We start from the raw sequence: 16454 nt of genomic DNA on the forward strand, positions 1-16454 counted from the left end.
GATTACATCCAGTACTTTTTATACGTGTAAGTCTGAGTTTCCTCAGAGGACTGGCAGGGAAAAAAAAGAAAAAAAAAGTCTGTTTTAACATTTTTTTCATTGGCAGGTGAATAGTGACTTTTAACTGAAATGACTGTGTTGTCATCATCCACTTTTCTTGCAGCTTTATGTTTATGTAAGAAAAAGATCAAGGATATCAAGGGGTGACTCATTATATCAGCTAGGAAATCATGGACAGAAATGCAACAATCTAAACTAGCTCTAAATAGCATTTCTTAATACTAGCTCACAATTGTTTATTCTGTTTTTACTGATAGGAAATGGAGTTATGGAGAAATATTTATTTTTCCACTTCTGTTTCCCCATCTGAAAAGTGACAGCATGGAAACTTCTTACTCGCTAAAATATAAAACATAGATTTAATTCTTCCTTCCTAGAGATAAAAAACACACATAGCATGCTCTGATATTGGTGACAGTGACAATTCTATGAAATACATGTTGATAACTGTAATATATTGTTGTTAATTTACATGATATTATATGGATAAACAAGAACTCATCTTTGTTTATGATCCAGATGCAGGGCTCAATGTCTTCTGTGTATAGTGCAGCCATAACTAAGATAATTCCACTACTAGTAAAAGAGAACAACATAAAAACAGTTGCATTATTAGGTCAGGCAAAATACCAGCTAGGCTATTTCTCGGTTGCTGACAGCAGATAATATTGGATGCTTTTGAAAATATTTGTGATATAACCCCCCCACCCCAGTTTCTAACAACACTGAACTAGAGGTTATACCCAGATTAAAGAATATAACAGGTAACAGTGAGGCTCTTTCTTATTTAACTTCTACTTTAATCCATTGATATTTTGACCATCTACAAAATACTGTGACAACAGATTCCATGATTTAGTTATGTGATGTTGGAAAATGTTTTGTTCTGAGTATTATAAATTCTGACACCCAATAAAAACACTGTGTGTTTTTTGCTCTTAAACTGTTGAAAGCAGCAACCCATCATCTCGTTTCCGCTGTCTTCGCATCACAGGTGATTTTTGAGAACTAACTGTATACCCAGGATACCTGTCATCTGTCTCAGAAGCTGAGGATTTCCAGTGTCCTCTGTCTTTCTTTACCTCATTGTCATTCTAACTTTCCTTATTAAGTTGTCATTCTGCTTTTTGTCCTTTTGAGTGTGCCCCTTTTTTTGGTGCAGAATAAGAGCTGCCTCAGGAGTCACGGTGCTTGTGCACTACAGATTTATGCAGTGGCGCTGTAGGGTTTTCTGTTTAGTTCTCGGTGTTTTTCTTAATAATTGCCTTGTTGGTTTTAACCACCGATCTGATGTTTTCAGGGAATTGTCCTCACTCACTTCATAATCTTTCTGCTGAGTTATGAATCTATATCATTATATTTATCTATATAAAATTATAGAATTTAATCTATATATAGGTATTGAATCTACATCATTATATCATCAGCAGATCTATATCATTAGTTCCTTTATGACCCCTTTCCTTCCACTTTGATTCACCCCAACTAGAAGTTACCTCTTGTTAGTTTTACTGCCTTGAGTATTCTTTCTGCATTCTGACTTGGTTCTATGAAATATTTGGAAATTAGAAAAAGTCACAAAAACTTTACTGTTGAAGAAGAAAACGTAGTTGTTTTTCAGACTGACAGAAATGAGACGGTGGATATGATTAGCTTGGGGCAAGCTTCAGGCACTAAGATTTGCCACAGCCAGGATAAATTGTTAGAAGCCTCCTGCTGAACCCATCACTAAGTATGGACAGCTAGAATTAGTGTTCCCAGGTGCATTACTTTATTTTGGCTTTCATTCCCTGTTTTATCATCGTCTCGCTCAATATCATGAGATATCCAACAGTTTCTCCCACTCTGCTTCAGATCTAGCTACTTTAGTTTGAGTCTCTCCAAATTTTTCACTATCGGGAAATTTTGTTCCAACATTATTCATTCACTTTTCCAGATCACTTATGAGATTTTTGAATAGTGGAAGTCCCTGCACAGATCATGACAAGAATCCCACAGTAACTTCTGTACCTTCCTTCAAAAATTATTATGTTTGTTCTCTTTAATCTTTACTTGAATCTTCTCTTTATTAATACAAGAAAATTCCTTCTCTTAACCCAGAGGAAGGATAAGAAGGAAAGGAAAGAGGAGAAGAGGCATAAACTGTTCTCTTCTGTAGACATGGAAATGAAGGAAGTGATTTACTCAGACTCTTCCAAGACAGAATTAATAGCTGAAGTCTAATCTCTCTGTTTACAAGTCTCTCTCCTTACAGTATATCCCCTAAGCTATCTCAGGTGTAGATGCCTCCTTAAGCAATAACTGATGCTAATATGTTCTCCAGAGTGTGTGGTAGACATATCTGCACTTATTTATTCATTTATTTATTTATTTATTTATAGTCTTTTTCTGCAAATTCTCCCCAGGAGATTCAGATACTTTCAGATGTCTGTATTAGGTAGAGTTTTTTGAGAAATTACATTAATTTATTTTCTATGTCACCTTCCATGAATTGCCTAGAAATAATGGATCACTGGTTGAAAATTCTTGTAGAGAAACACTAGTGGAAATGTCACAGAGAATGGAGTATTACTGTTCTTGGATGATACCTTGAGACGCCGTACTTTTCTGTATTACAGGAGAAATCTTTAAAATGGATGCATAGAACCAGAATAAGTGTTGGTGTTGAAATACAAGAGGTTGAGAAAAAAGAAAAAAATTGAAAACCCATCAAATCTCCAGGGCTGTCATACTGAAAACTGTCAGCATCATTGATTTTATTATTTATTTATTTTTAATAAAAAATAGACAAAGCAAAAGAAGTCTAACTGACAATTGTATCTGCATGCAATTTTAGGTAGTGACATCTGTTTCTTTGCTATGCAAGACTTTTTAGACTTACTTTCCTCTTCAGTCTTATTTCAAAGATACAACAGAAACATAACATCCGAAGAGTGGAAATGTAATTGATATACAAAGGTTTGCTAGACTGAGTATAATTTTATTATGTTCTTTCAAATGGAAATTTAAAATAGTTACATAGAGATGGATGGCCAGATTTGACATATGTGACAGACAGACAGATAATTAGTGGTAATGAATGCAATGTAGTGATGAACAATTTAGCAAGACACTGTGTGACAATTTTGCAGATGATGTCCCAAACTTGCTTTAGAAAAATAATTTTCCTGTTCCCTGCTTCCTCCATTGCCCTCCAGCTTAGCACCAGTGGGCATGAAATTATGTTCCTTGTCTGAAATGAAACCAGAGCAGCTTCATCTTTGAAGCTACTCAGAAGTAAACATTTAAGATTTAAACTACGTTTACCTTGAGTACTAGAAGTTGTTAACACAATTTAAAGACTTGAAATAGAAACCAAAATTAAATGTACTGCTTAAAGGATTAGACAATCATCTTCCTGTACAAACAGCATAAACAAGGAAATCGTATTAGCTGTTAATGTAATTAGCTGAACCCAACAGTCTATGGATAAAACATTTCCATGTACTTCTTAAAAATGAAAAAAAAATATTAAAAAAAAAACCAGGGTAATCTTGGGAGGACTTAGAACTTGACAATTTACATGAATTTCTAATAAGCTAAAATTCATTGAACTGATTAAATGAAATTCTTCCTATGATTTAATCCGCATAACTGCTAGCCCAGAAGAGAGAAAAGCTTTATCTACCTACACACTGAGAAAAGCCAGCAAAAAGAATGAAAAATTTGTAACCACACCACGATCTCCCCTCCCCTCCCCTCCCCTCCCCTCCCCTCCCCTCCCCTCCCCTCCTCCCCTCTCCCTCTCCCTCTCCCTCCCCTCTCCCTCTCCCTCCCCTCTCCCTCTCCCCTCCCCTCCCCTCCCTTCCCTTCCCTTCCCTTCCCTTCCCTTCCCTTCCCTTCCCTTCCCTTCCCTTCCCTTCCCTTCCCTTCCCTTCCCTTCCCTTCCCTTCCCTTCCCTTCCCTTCCCTTCCCTTCCCTTCCCTTCCCTTCCCTTCCCTTCCCTTCCCTTCCCTTCCCTTCCCTTCCCTTCCCTTCCCTTCCCTTCTTCCCTTCCCTTGCCTTGCCTTGCCTTGCCTTGCCTTCCCTTGCCTTGCCTTCCCTTGCCTTTCCTTTCCTTGCCTTTCCTTTCCTTCCCTTTTCCCTTCCCTTTTCCCTTCCCTTTTCCCTTCCCTTTTCCCTTCCCTTCCCCTTCCCCTTCCCCTTCCCCTTCCCCTTCCCTTCTCTTTTCCCTCTGTTAAGCTACTTAATATCTGGAATTGAATTATTTTATTTCTCATTCAGGGCAGCACAACCTTGGGAACACTTTCAAGCTAGATAAACACACCAGGGATCTGATCCAAAGGCCACTGAAGTCAAAGAGAATATACAAAGATTTCAATGAGTTTGCATCAGAAATCCCATTTCATGATATTTCTGCACTTGTAAGATGGCATCATTCATTGTTATCAAGAGATTTATTTGAAGAGGAGGATGTGGATTACGAAATGATAAATAGGAATATACAAAAATGTGATTTTTAACTAACAATATAATAGCCAGGAATAATAATCACAGCTAAACTCACTCAGATTGTATTCTCCTTCCATATAAAATTCTTATATACTGATTCATGGTTTTATCTTAATTGGGAAGAAATGATGAAGCATGGCACATTTTTCCTGGAAGAAATTTTGAACATAACTGCATTTAGAAATGTTTATATATGTTTTGTTTGTTTGGAGTAGGCTCTAAATTAAATACTTTTAGCTCTAACAGTGCAATATGTGTGGAATTCTCAGCAGCAGGGACTGTTCACAAGACAGGTAGCATGACCATAACATCTGGTCCATGGAAGAGAATGTAAGGAGCATTTATATGAAATGCACAAATACACTTTCCATTAGTCTAGGCAAAGTTAACCCAAATTAAAAAAAAAAAAAAAAGTTTTATTTTTTCTTTCCTATCCAAAGGGAAAAAAGAAAACAGTCATAATGAATATCATTGTACAAAAAGAAACAGCAAAAAACAGAATTTGTAATGAACTTGTTCCTATTAGCAATGGACCCAATGAGGTCTGTTTTTCTATTAGATTTATATTTGATAGTATAACATTGGATTTCCCACTGTATCCTCTACAAACCCACATCCTCCCCAAACCAATAACTTCAGACTAGACTCCCTTCAGACTACCTGAATGCCCTTAATTTCCCTGCTTAATATGAAGAAAAAATAACCGTACAAAACAGTTTTGTATGGACGTTCAGAACCCACATACTTTCTCCCTTGGAAGTATTATTGACCTGCACCCTATAGGAGTGTTGAATGTAGGAGATCTGTGTCAAATCAAATTAAGTTGAAGTTGGGCAGCTGATCAAAACATATGTAGGAACAGAAACAGAGATTTTGTCATATGGTATTCCTAATCCCATGAACTTTTTCAGGTTTGGCGAACTGAAGTGAAAAACATAATTTTGTGAAAAATAGATTTTTTTGAAAAAAAAAAAAACAAGACAGGATGATAGTCTTATCCACTGGCTTGCAGAATGTACACATCACTCTTCAGAAAGACAGATGCAAAGAGCAGTATGTAACTCAAAATAATGCTGAAGCAAATTTCATTGTCTTAGGCAGGTTTCCTTCCTCAGCAGAACAGGTTGGAAACTACACGAACTCCAATTGCAGGGAGAGTAATGGTCATTTGGTTTAACTTGACAGTTGTTGCGCTATCATTGCCTAATGCATTGCTTTTGTAAAGTGGTTGGAATAGGAGTGACACAAGAGCTATTCTTACATTATAGGGTTGGAGACGTTTATTACCCACCACAAGGCACAAACATCATATTTCAGGGAGACAACTTGTAGCCCAGCACATCTTCCCTTTACAGTCCAGTATTCTATATTTGACGGTGGACAGCCAACATCACATGAACAAACCTTTTAAACTTACTCTCATTTCCACCATTGCATTGCCCTTTATAAAGCAGGGCTGGACTTGAATCAACCTGAGGAGTTTTCTTGTAAATCTCTGCAGAAGCAGAAAAACAGGGAAAAAAAACTAACTAACTAACTAAAAAAAAAAAAAACAAAAACACAGTAAATTCTTATCACAGGAGCTGAAGTGGTGCTTGGAGATGCTGTTGTATTTTTGGATGAGAGGGACATAAATGGTGGTTTCTTAATACCAACAACTCCAGCATGTTCACCTATATCTCACAGACTGGCCAAGATTGGGAAAATGCCCATGGCAGTAGTGTGGTCAGTGGAGGTGAGTTTGTCTCAGCCCGAAGAGGGACCCTGGAGCAAGAGAAGCAGGGAATAGAAACAAAGTGTGGAACAAATAGCCAAACACATCCAACACTAACACAGGGAACTTGAGCACCTTCCAATGTCTCTTGCAAGGAGGAGAGAGACTAGGCAGAGCTGTGACTGGAAATTATGGTTTACCATGGCAACTGTAACACAGTGATCCCTTGAGTCTGGACAGTGACATAACTGCCTTGCTGCCATCACTCCAAACTGGGGTCTGTAAGTTTCATTGACTTTAGCCCAAATACAAGGACTGAAACCACAGGGGAGCACCTACATTTCCTAGGTTTGTCTCCTGACATGCAGGTGGCCTGAAACCATCACATAACAACTAGTAACTTCCTCAATTGCTATGCAGAGCTCAGATCTTCACTGAAGAGTGACAGTGTGTTACACTTCACTTCTTCATAACAATTCAATTCAGCCTGTAAGATGGAGCTCTAAATAGGCTTGACACTATTATTGCACAGAGGTGAATGTCTAACTTTTATTTATTAACCCTGTTGAATTTCCTAAATTTGATCTTAAAACTATCATGATAAGGAGCCTCTTGTTATTACTCACTGCAGATTATTAGGCACTCTGTAGGCATATTACAGGGCAATCCATACAGTGCAGACTGTAGCACTGAGCTATTGCCAAGCAGAGTGATATAAAGCATACTGTATGTTCTGGATACAACCCTATGGCTTGTCATAGTTTCAAATTTACCATTGCTGGGGACAGCTGCTTTTTCTCCCAGTGAAAATCAGTCTCATCAAGTGAAAGAACTATTAAAAAAGATTCTATTCCAATGAGTAATGACTAATTAAAAGCATTATGACAAGGGTGTAATTCCAGCTGCTAATTCAGCATTGAATTAATTTTATACCCTGTGGTAACTATTGTGTGAGCATTGTAATTCCACATCTCAAAGAAATAAATACATATATTTTAGAGGGGCAGGAATCTCCCCAGTTGAAATAACACTGGCTTTTAAATACCAGTACAAATAAGATTCCAATAGGGAGAACACAGAGGGGCACAATAAAATAAAATTGAGTTTAAATAAAGCTATGTGATATAGCAGTGTGAAAAATCACAAAAGATATAGCAGCTGCCAGTTGTGATGGAAACATATAAACCTTTGCAAAGACTTAGCTCTGCGCCAAAGCAGAAAGAAGCATGCACAAACACTTATGTTTGTGGGTAGCAAAATGTTCACCTCAGTAATTAGATCTGGCTTTCCATATGTGGTTCTTTGGGGTCCTTTCCTGCGTCTCTCCAGAAACACATAGTGGGTTAAAACAGGTTTTAAAACCAGTGAAAATCCTGCCACTGCATACCACTAAATAAAGATGTTGGGTCTGATAGGCAGAAGGTTATACTTATTATGTCCTGCGTGTTTTTTTCTTCATGATGCAGAGTAGCAAATTTCATCAGGTAATTCCTCCCCACTTCTGCCTGCTGAAGCATGGTGCTGCCAGCTTAGTTAATACATCTCACTGAAAAAACACTCAGACTTGATTTTAAATTTTCCAGTGATGGAGTATCTGCTTTGTTCCATGGTAAATTGTGCAAATGATTAGTCATCATGACCGTTAAAAAAAGGTCTGTTATGGGTGGGAGTGAATTTGTCTGGCTTTCACTACTGATCTCCAGCTCTTGCTATGCCTTTTTCAGAAAATCTTAGAATTCTACCAGGTATGAGAAATGTCAGCCCCTCTTTTCTCTGTATGTTTACTCACTATGAGACTTTGGTACTTGGATGTACCAAAACCACATGACATAGTTTATCTTGCAACTCTTTTTTAAAGAGCAGGCTCCTTTGGAAGTATGGCTATGATTTAATTTAATAATGATAAGTATATATATAAATAATACATATATATTATATAAGTATATATATATATCATGCTTGTTTAACTGGGCTTTGTTTTTATGCTATGAAATTAATTGAACTAACAACTGTTTCTTTCCCAATTGAAGGTTCCCTCTTGCTCATTTTTGTGCACCAGGATATAACTACTGTTCCACCTATGAATATTAATATTGTTCTTTCAATCCTTTTAAAACTTGAGATAAAGTTTCCCATGTGTGGAAAGCAGAGCAAGGATGAAGCATTTTGACTTAGTTTTTCTGTTATTGAGTCACTCATAAATATCATGTGTAAATGTGGATAGATCATAGACAACCTTTTTCTTCTTTTCTTGAAGAAAAACATTTTTCTCTACCTCCTAAAGATGTTACAAAAACATTCTTATAATTAATTCAGTACTGTGTACTAATGAGGCTCATAAGTGAATCTAATCAGAGACGCATTAAGGAATACTGCAGATTAAAACCAACAAATAATTATTATTGTATACAGTGTAGTATATACAAACTCTTTAAACTCTAGTTTATGCATAGCCTAGACAATTTGGATGGAAATAGAATAAATATTGGCTACATGTACGGTTTCACTGACAAATATGGGAGTTGTTTTGTTTTTTTTTTTTCCTTCTCTCTTTACAATGGATTTAGCAGTGGAAAACAACTGGAGAGTTATAGATTAGTGTAGCTGTTAGTATATCCAAGGACATCCTGAAACCCAGTGTCTTGTTCTGAACTAGGTGGAACAAGGTTACGAAATTCATAGCCTTGAACACTTAGACACTCAGGGCACTACTGACTACTACAATTCATTTTCCCATTGCTTCTTGACCTAAAATTCTCACCAAATCCTAGAAATTTTCCTATCCAAACTGAAATGAATAGTATAGAATCATAGAATTATTAAGGTTGGAAAAAACCTCCAAGATCAGCTGGTCCAACTGTCGCCCTACCACCAATATTACCCACTAAACGATATACTTGCTCAAAGCTTTAACTTCAGGTGCTTGGCTCACTCCAGCGTCTAGAAAAACATTTCTAATGGAAATTCCCAGCTAGCTTCATCCAAAGACATTAAATTGAGAGTGAAGCTCTGAACAAAAATTATCTAAGGACTTAAAAATGATCACCAAACAAGTTTCTACTCCTTTAAAACAAACTAATGGGAAAATGAGAGAAATCCACTTCTGATATATATTTTCTAAACCAATATTTATATTTTTTCATGTCATACTGTGTTGTAGGAGGTCCTTCGTGTTAACAGAATCAAACAATTCACATCCTTGTTCAGCACAAGTGGTGAAGAGCTGGTACTGTCTATAAATCCCTTTGGATTACCACATGGCTTTGAGTATTCAATAAATCTTCTCCCCTATCCCATCACCTCCTAATCTGCTAACTGTCTTCCAAAAGATCAGAACCATTAAGATGACATTTTATAATGGAGGAATTACAGCCTAACTTAACAAGTCTTGTCTTGAGGTCTATAAACTAGGACTCAAAAGTGAGAAAGAAATCTTGGGCTGAATTCAATCACTGCTTGGGATTTATTGCCATGAGAGTCCATTCACTGACTGACTAGCTACCAACCTTTCAAACTGGATGATTTGCCTTATTTTCCTTCTTTTCTTTTTTGGTTCCACAAGTGAGCCAAAATGCAGAACTACCTCATAAATTTGTTTATATTAGATAATAGTAGTTCCCTGTGTAGGTTAGGTTTCTTCTTTCTTTACATGTATCAACATCCAAAATTTGTACACAAAGGTTTGTAAACTTAAAAATGGTTGTTAAACCATCTGAAAGTAGCCTTCTGTCTTAGAAATTCCTAAATCTCGGCTTTCTTACAGTGCTCTGTCACACACAGGTTGTGGTCCAATTCTTGAGCAAAAAGAGGTCTCTTAGACAACAGAGATATATTCATACGGCCTACAGGGCTGGCTGAGCCCCAGATACATTTAATGTATGTAGTACTCATAAATAACTAGCTGGGATCGTACATGCTTCTATGCCCTCTGATTTTTTTGTGTAGTCATTACCTCTGTCCATCTTTCATTTTCATTACAGGTAGTTGACTGGACAGCAGTGTAATTAGGATGAAGATATTAGTGGTTAATAAGGGGACTAGCAAGCCCCTGAGGTGCTTAGAAAAACAGATTGCTCCAATATCCCTCTTTCATACACAACCCTTTCTTGTACAGTCTGGCAATTGGTCAGGTTTCCATGGAAATTAGGGTTTTCCAGCCCAGCAACAGAAGCTTATCAAGTCTGATTTCTTGTCATTTACAGATGCCTTTGCCTAAGGTAGGAAAACAATAAAGATTGCCCTTTTCTTCTCTCTTTTTCTCTGTTCTCCTGCTTAGCACCACCTCACCCTTCAAAAGCCTGCAACCAATATATGTGTGTGTGAGGGAAAGTCTCTGAAGATTTTTTGCTTGAGAAAAATCAAAGAAAAACCTCTGGTGACTTCATGAAGGACTGGGTCATTGCTGTGGTACTGCTCACCAACTTGGAGGGTGCCTCAGGCCAGCCCTCAGAATCAGTGGTATGGGGGAAGCAGAGTTTCAAAAACCTTCTCACCACAAGGGTAGCTTTTATTTCTCCTAAGTATGAGAACTGATTGTTCATACTTAAAGCCTGAATAACTATAAGCTATGGTAAGATCATACATTATTAGTCTCTTTTTATATTCGAGCTACTGTATTTGACTAGCTGACCTCCTGTGAGACAACAGTGAATTATTACATGCACCAATGACACACAGCACAGAAAGTCTCTCCTGTTAATCTCTTCTAAATTTACCAGCCATTAATTCCACTGAATAACCTCTTTATTACTGTATAATCTTCCTTTAAATTTATAAGAAAAAGGTCTATGAGCAAAAGCAGAAAACGAAATTACAGTTCAAGCCTAAAAGTGAACGTGCCGGAATTCCCACATTCTCATTTTTGTTCTGGCTTCTCCACAGTGTTCAGGACATGAATGAAGACTTACATTAGTTTATACCTACATTAAGGAGGGAAACTAAGGCTCACTACTTAGAGAAATAGCTGAGATGCTGGCAATTCCAGGTGTGATTTCTCTCTGTCCTACTGGATTTTCAGTGATTTTGTGATGTGCCAAAATCTTTCATAAGATCATGGGCCATATAATGGGTTTAGTCCCAATTGTTTCATTCTGTGACATTTTCCTTCCACCTCTCCTGCAGTGTTTTGCACTGTATGACACTGAATCCTCCAAGAAGGGAGCCCAAATAGTTGGTATGCCCAGTACAGGCCATACAAAGCAAGAGCGAAACACCATGGGATTTACAGCATCTCACTCAGGCTGGTCAGATCCATCAGGCAGAGGACTGAGGTGCACATTAGTATAGACTGAGGTCTGTGAGAGCTCCCATTTTCTCCACCACCATCCTCCAGGGTCTGCAGGAAGCCTGGAATAGAGCTGAGAGACCCACCCAAAGAGACCTCAGTGTCACCTCTCATTCATAGATCATAAATATATTCCCACCCTGCTGCTGTTTTCAGAGGGTGCAGAGAGAAGTGTGAAAGGGGATATGAGACCTAATTCTGTTCATCACACTCAGGACAGGAAGTTGGAGCCACTTCCTGTCACCTTAACAGTGACAGGAAGCTGGAGCCACCTCCTCTGCTGTGGTCAGCATGGGGGACTCGCTGTTGCTAATGAAAGGCTTATCCATATAGCACGACTGGGTGGCGTTTTGAATTTGTTTTGTACTATCCACCTCTGCTTGATTTCATCATTTCCCTTCTGCTCCCAGGATTTGCCATCAGGAATTGCTAATATCCCTTTCATGAACATGAGAGACCCATTCACTGAATGATGTCATTATTATTTTTACTGTTTTCTGACAGGGAGTTTAATTGAAGTTTATGGATCTACTCACCATATTCTCCTTCCATGTCGCTCCTGTTGCACTGAGTTCATGCTGCTATTTGTGAATTTTGAAAGAATTTTGAAATAATTTTTTTTAAAGACTTTTTTTTTCAGTATTGGTGCAGCTGGCTGGCACTGCTTGATGAAGGGTCAGTAACATGAGGCAAAAGTACGTTTTTTCACACAGTAAAACGTGTATATCTATGTATATACACAAATATTGCTGCAAAATAAAAAAAACTTGTGAATTCAGTCAATTCCATTACAGAAATCCTTCTAAAGCAGTGTTATTTTAGCTGGATTCTGGAGAAACATTTATTATCTTAAAACTTGGGAACTATTTCCACCTTCTTTATCAGCATATGTGTGGTTCAAATCTGTTTCAAAAATCTAGCTCTCCTCGGTAAAAGGATTCAAAGCTTTTCAACCACTGCACTCAAACAAAACTAGCTCTTGGATGCACCAAAATTTTGGTTCCACTTAACTTTAACCATAAAAACAGTTAGGTTCCTTCAAAAAGCAGTTCTGTATTTTCTCTGTTTCTTCAAATGTCCTTTAAAATATAGTTTAAAATCTAGTGGAGAGCAGATTTCTTCAATTTGATCCTTCCTCTTCAAAGCACTGATATGTATTTGCCCTTCACTCGGCCCTGCCCTTAATCCTGCAGACACCCACTCTAGTGTTAGATGGACAAATCTAACAACTTGTACAAAGATGTTCTAATTTGATGTACCTCCTCTGTCTCAGACTTTCTTCCTGCATCTCACAATCTAAATTATTCTTGTGCATTGTACTAGAATGGAAAAAAATATTTTAAAACTTTCAAAGAAAGGTCAGATGGGCTACGCCTAGCACCATGAAAGTTTAGCATTTGCATTTGATTTCTTGATTTGTTAGCAAACACTAAACCTATCTCCCCTTTCCAATGAGGTACTGCCTTTCAGTAGAGAAATACCCACCTTGGTTCTTGGGCTGCCTGTGTAAGTATCCTTCAGCTCTTTTAGGGCAAGTAAAACAATTTAGATTAAACTGATCTGAAATTTATTTATGCTGGCCTTCATGACTTTAAACCAGCAGGTTAAGCATTTGCACAATCATCCCATTTCAGGCTTCTTAAACCAATTCTAAAAGTTGACAAGAACAAAGCTGCTTATGCAGGCATGATTAAAATTAACCAAATACACAGGGTAAGTGTGTGAAATGTTTGCACTAATGTAGAAGGGCAATTCTAGAGGTGAGCTTATATCTCACCTGCATCTGTCCTATAAACTACACTATTCATTGCATATGGAGAGATCCCACTGGAATGGCTAGAGAAGAATAATTACTGTTCTGTGTAGAAAGACAAAACCAGGACATCTTGAGGGCTAGTGGGAATTACAGAGCATAGGAGACTTCCTTGATGATCGACAAGGATATTCTATGACTCCCAATGAATACGTCAGTTGTTGCCCATCTTACATCAACAATAGTGCAATAGTCTACTACTTGCAGCCGACTCAAAGTACATGTTAGAGGACTAGGAAGATGCCTGGTATTGAGGCTCTTTAAGCTGGGATTGGAAGGAGGTATTTGTTCCATTTTCTTCTCTACATTAGGAAACTTATGCATGTACTTCAGTAGAAGTTCCTGGAAGCCACCCATCATCCCTGAAAGCCACTCATCATCCCTGAATTTAAAAACTGTGCTCTAATTCTTGAGAAATCTCAGTCTCCCCCTCTCTCTTGGATTTTGACCTGGCTAGGAGTATCATAAGGAAACACCGTGGTGTCATAAGGAAACACCTGGTACTAGTCCAGTACACTAGTCACCAAACATAAAGTGAGTTAAATAACTGAGTTTCCGTGGTGAAATAAACTGATTTTCCACAATGTCTAGAAGAAGTTCATCTGTGGTCTGAATCTGAGCAAGAGGTCTTGGGTTAGTTCTTCCTGACTTACCCTGTTGTAAATTATCACCTCACTGCTTCTCTGGAAAATCGTTAAATTGTTGTGGAAACCCTTTTGTTTTCCTGAAGTCTAGGCTCCTGCAGTAGAAATAGTAACACCATAAGAGACCATGGCAATGCAAATCTCTTTTCAAATATGTCAGAAAGAGATGGCAAATACAATATTCCTCTTTCATTATACTTCATCAGGTCACACAGTACTTACCTTGAAGGCTCTTTCTGACAGCAGCAAACAAGCTCCACCTCAGAAACATGAATTTTGATTGTAAGGAAATTTGACATACTGCAATAGGAGTGGGTAACCCAATAACACTGGAGTCTTCCAGCTTGATCGTGCTGCTGAAACATTTCTCTTTATGATGTTCCTCATTCTTTTTCAGTCTTCTGAAGATTAATGATTTCCATTTTGCTATTGGTGGATTTTTGATTTGCTTTTTCTCTCTAAGGCAAAAACATTTAAGACATGAAAAGTTTACATTCTGGCAGCATTTTTTTCCCCTTTTTGTGGCACTGACCATATGAAATGAAATCAAAGTTATTCATCAATGTGAAAAGTTTTCAAATGAGAATATTATGTGACAGAAGAGCCAGCAGGCAGTGCATGAGGTAATATTTTAACATCTGGATATGGAGCACAAGGGCCTTCCAGAGGATGGAGTTCAACTTGTCCCACAGGACTGTGGGTGGGAGACTGAGTTTTGTGAAGAGTGGAGCTAAGGAGTAGGTGTTCACAGCTCAAGATTTTCCCTTCTCCTTGTCGCTCTCTAATGTAGTTTCCCTGGCCTGGACCACTGGAGCTGAATCCCTGGAAGCCAGACACCAAATACTTTTGCAGAGGGCAGTACACACAGACTAAGCTGTCCTTAACTGTCTGCCTGCTTTCTTCTGCCTGTCTCAAGCTCTGAATGAAGGAGGAAAACCAAGAGCAATTTTTGCCAGCAAGGGGCAGACAAAGAGAAAGAAGATGAGGAACTGGGCCACTCCTCAAAATGTTACTTTTCCAGTTGCAAAGTAATATGTTATAATTAGGAGAGATTCCATTTTGCTTGGTGCATAGTGAAAATTCATGGGAGGCAGCATTCACATCACAGCTTACTGGAAAGCTTTAAACAAGTGCATCTGAAAAAATAAAAATAAAAAATACAAGCGCTTGTAATACTCTTAGCAGTATGAAGAGTAGGGTCTGATTCTTTTTCCACAGCAGGAGTTTGTGCAGGGTTTTGTTTAATTATTGTCAGGAGCTGCAGGGTTGTTCTTTCAGAGAATTAGCAAAAGAAATGTCACAGCTGGGTAGTCACATTGGGAGTTTGATGAGGCTCTTTTCACCAATCTACTCTTGAAAAAGAACATTTACTACTATGAACACGGAATGGCTGAGAACAAATTAGATGGCAAGAGGTAAGAAAACCTAAAATCTTGCTTTTTAATGGTATTTGAGTAGCTTCCTAAACAAAGAGCATTAGCTCTCTCCTACCCCACCCCAGCTGTAATGAGGAATTCAGCATGCAAGTAACATACACAGTAAACTTTCTATGACTGGGTACAGGACATACGGAAAGATATGTGGGAAGGCACAATTAAGAATGAATATGAGAAAATCTTCCCTAATATCGAGTTTTCAAATATTTTCTCCAATATTGGTTTTAATATGAATTTAATTTTTCTTATGACTTGCAAAAAATGACTGCATTGCCAGTTTTCTGCAGAAAAATAATTTCTCCTTAAAAATTCCGTCCCCAATTTTTTGTTTGTTTTTGTTGTTGTTTTCTTTTAATTTATAGTATTTAGTGTTAACAAAAATGGTCCATGAGAAGATCAACATCAAGCAGAATGAAACATAAAGAGATGGGACAAGGCAGATCCATCTTCCATCTTCCTAGCACCTTTATTTAATACTCCAAAGAAGCCAGTTCATGGTATAACATTGTAAACACAATATCTTTAGTCACCTTATGAGGATCCTTCAAGTCATGAAATAAAAATCCCTGGTAACCGTTTAGGATTCTGCCTTTTCTTTCTTGACTGTAGAAATTTTCTATTTATAGATGGATGAAAAGATGCTGTACAGACAAAACATGGACATTTTGGGCTACATTTTTCTTAGTGTGTTAATTGTTCATTTTGCTCTGGACCTAATATATAAGGTGGACTCTGTGCTAGTTTTGTTATACTTAGAATAGCAATATCATAAAATCATAAAATTTTGATTCCACCAGGTCTTCCATAACCTCTATTAGAATTAGGAGGCTCAGGCAAAACTGTCAATATCATCCCTCAGAAAAGGCAGATGATTCCAGCTGATCTCTGTATCTCTGGGATTCTGGGAGACCCTGGAGAAGTTATGAATTCTTTACCTTTTCCTCAAGCTTTCCTTTTTTTTTTTTTTTTTTTTTTTTACCTTAATACATGTTAAGTTAATACATGATTAAAT

This window comes from Anser anser (genome assembly GCF_964211835.1).
Source record: "Anser anser genome assembly, chromosome: 7".
Lineage (NCBI taxonomy): Eukaryota > Metazoa > Chordata > Aves > Anseriformes > Anatidae > Anser > Anser anser.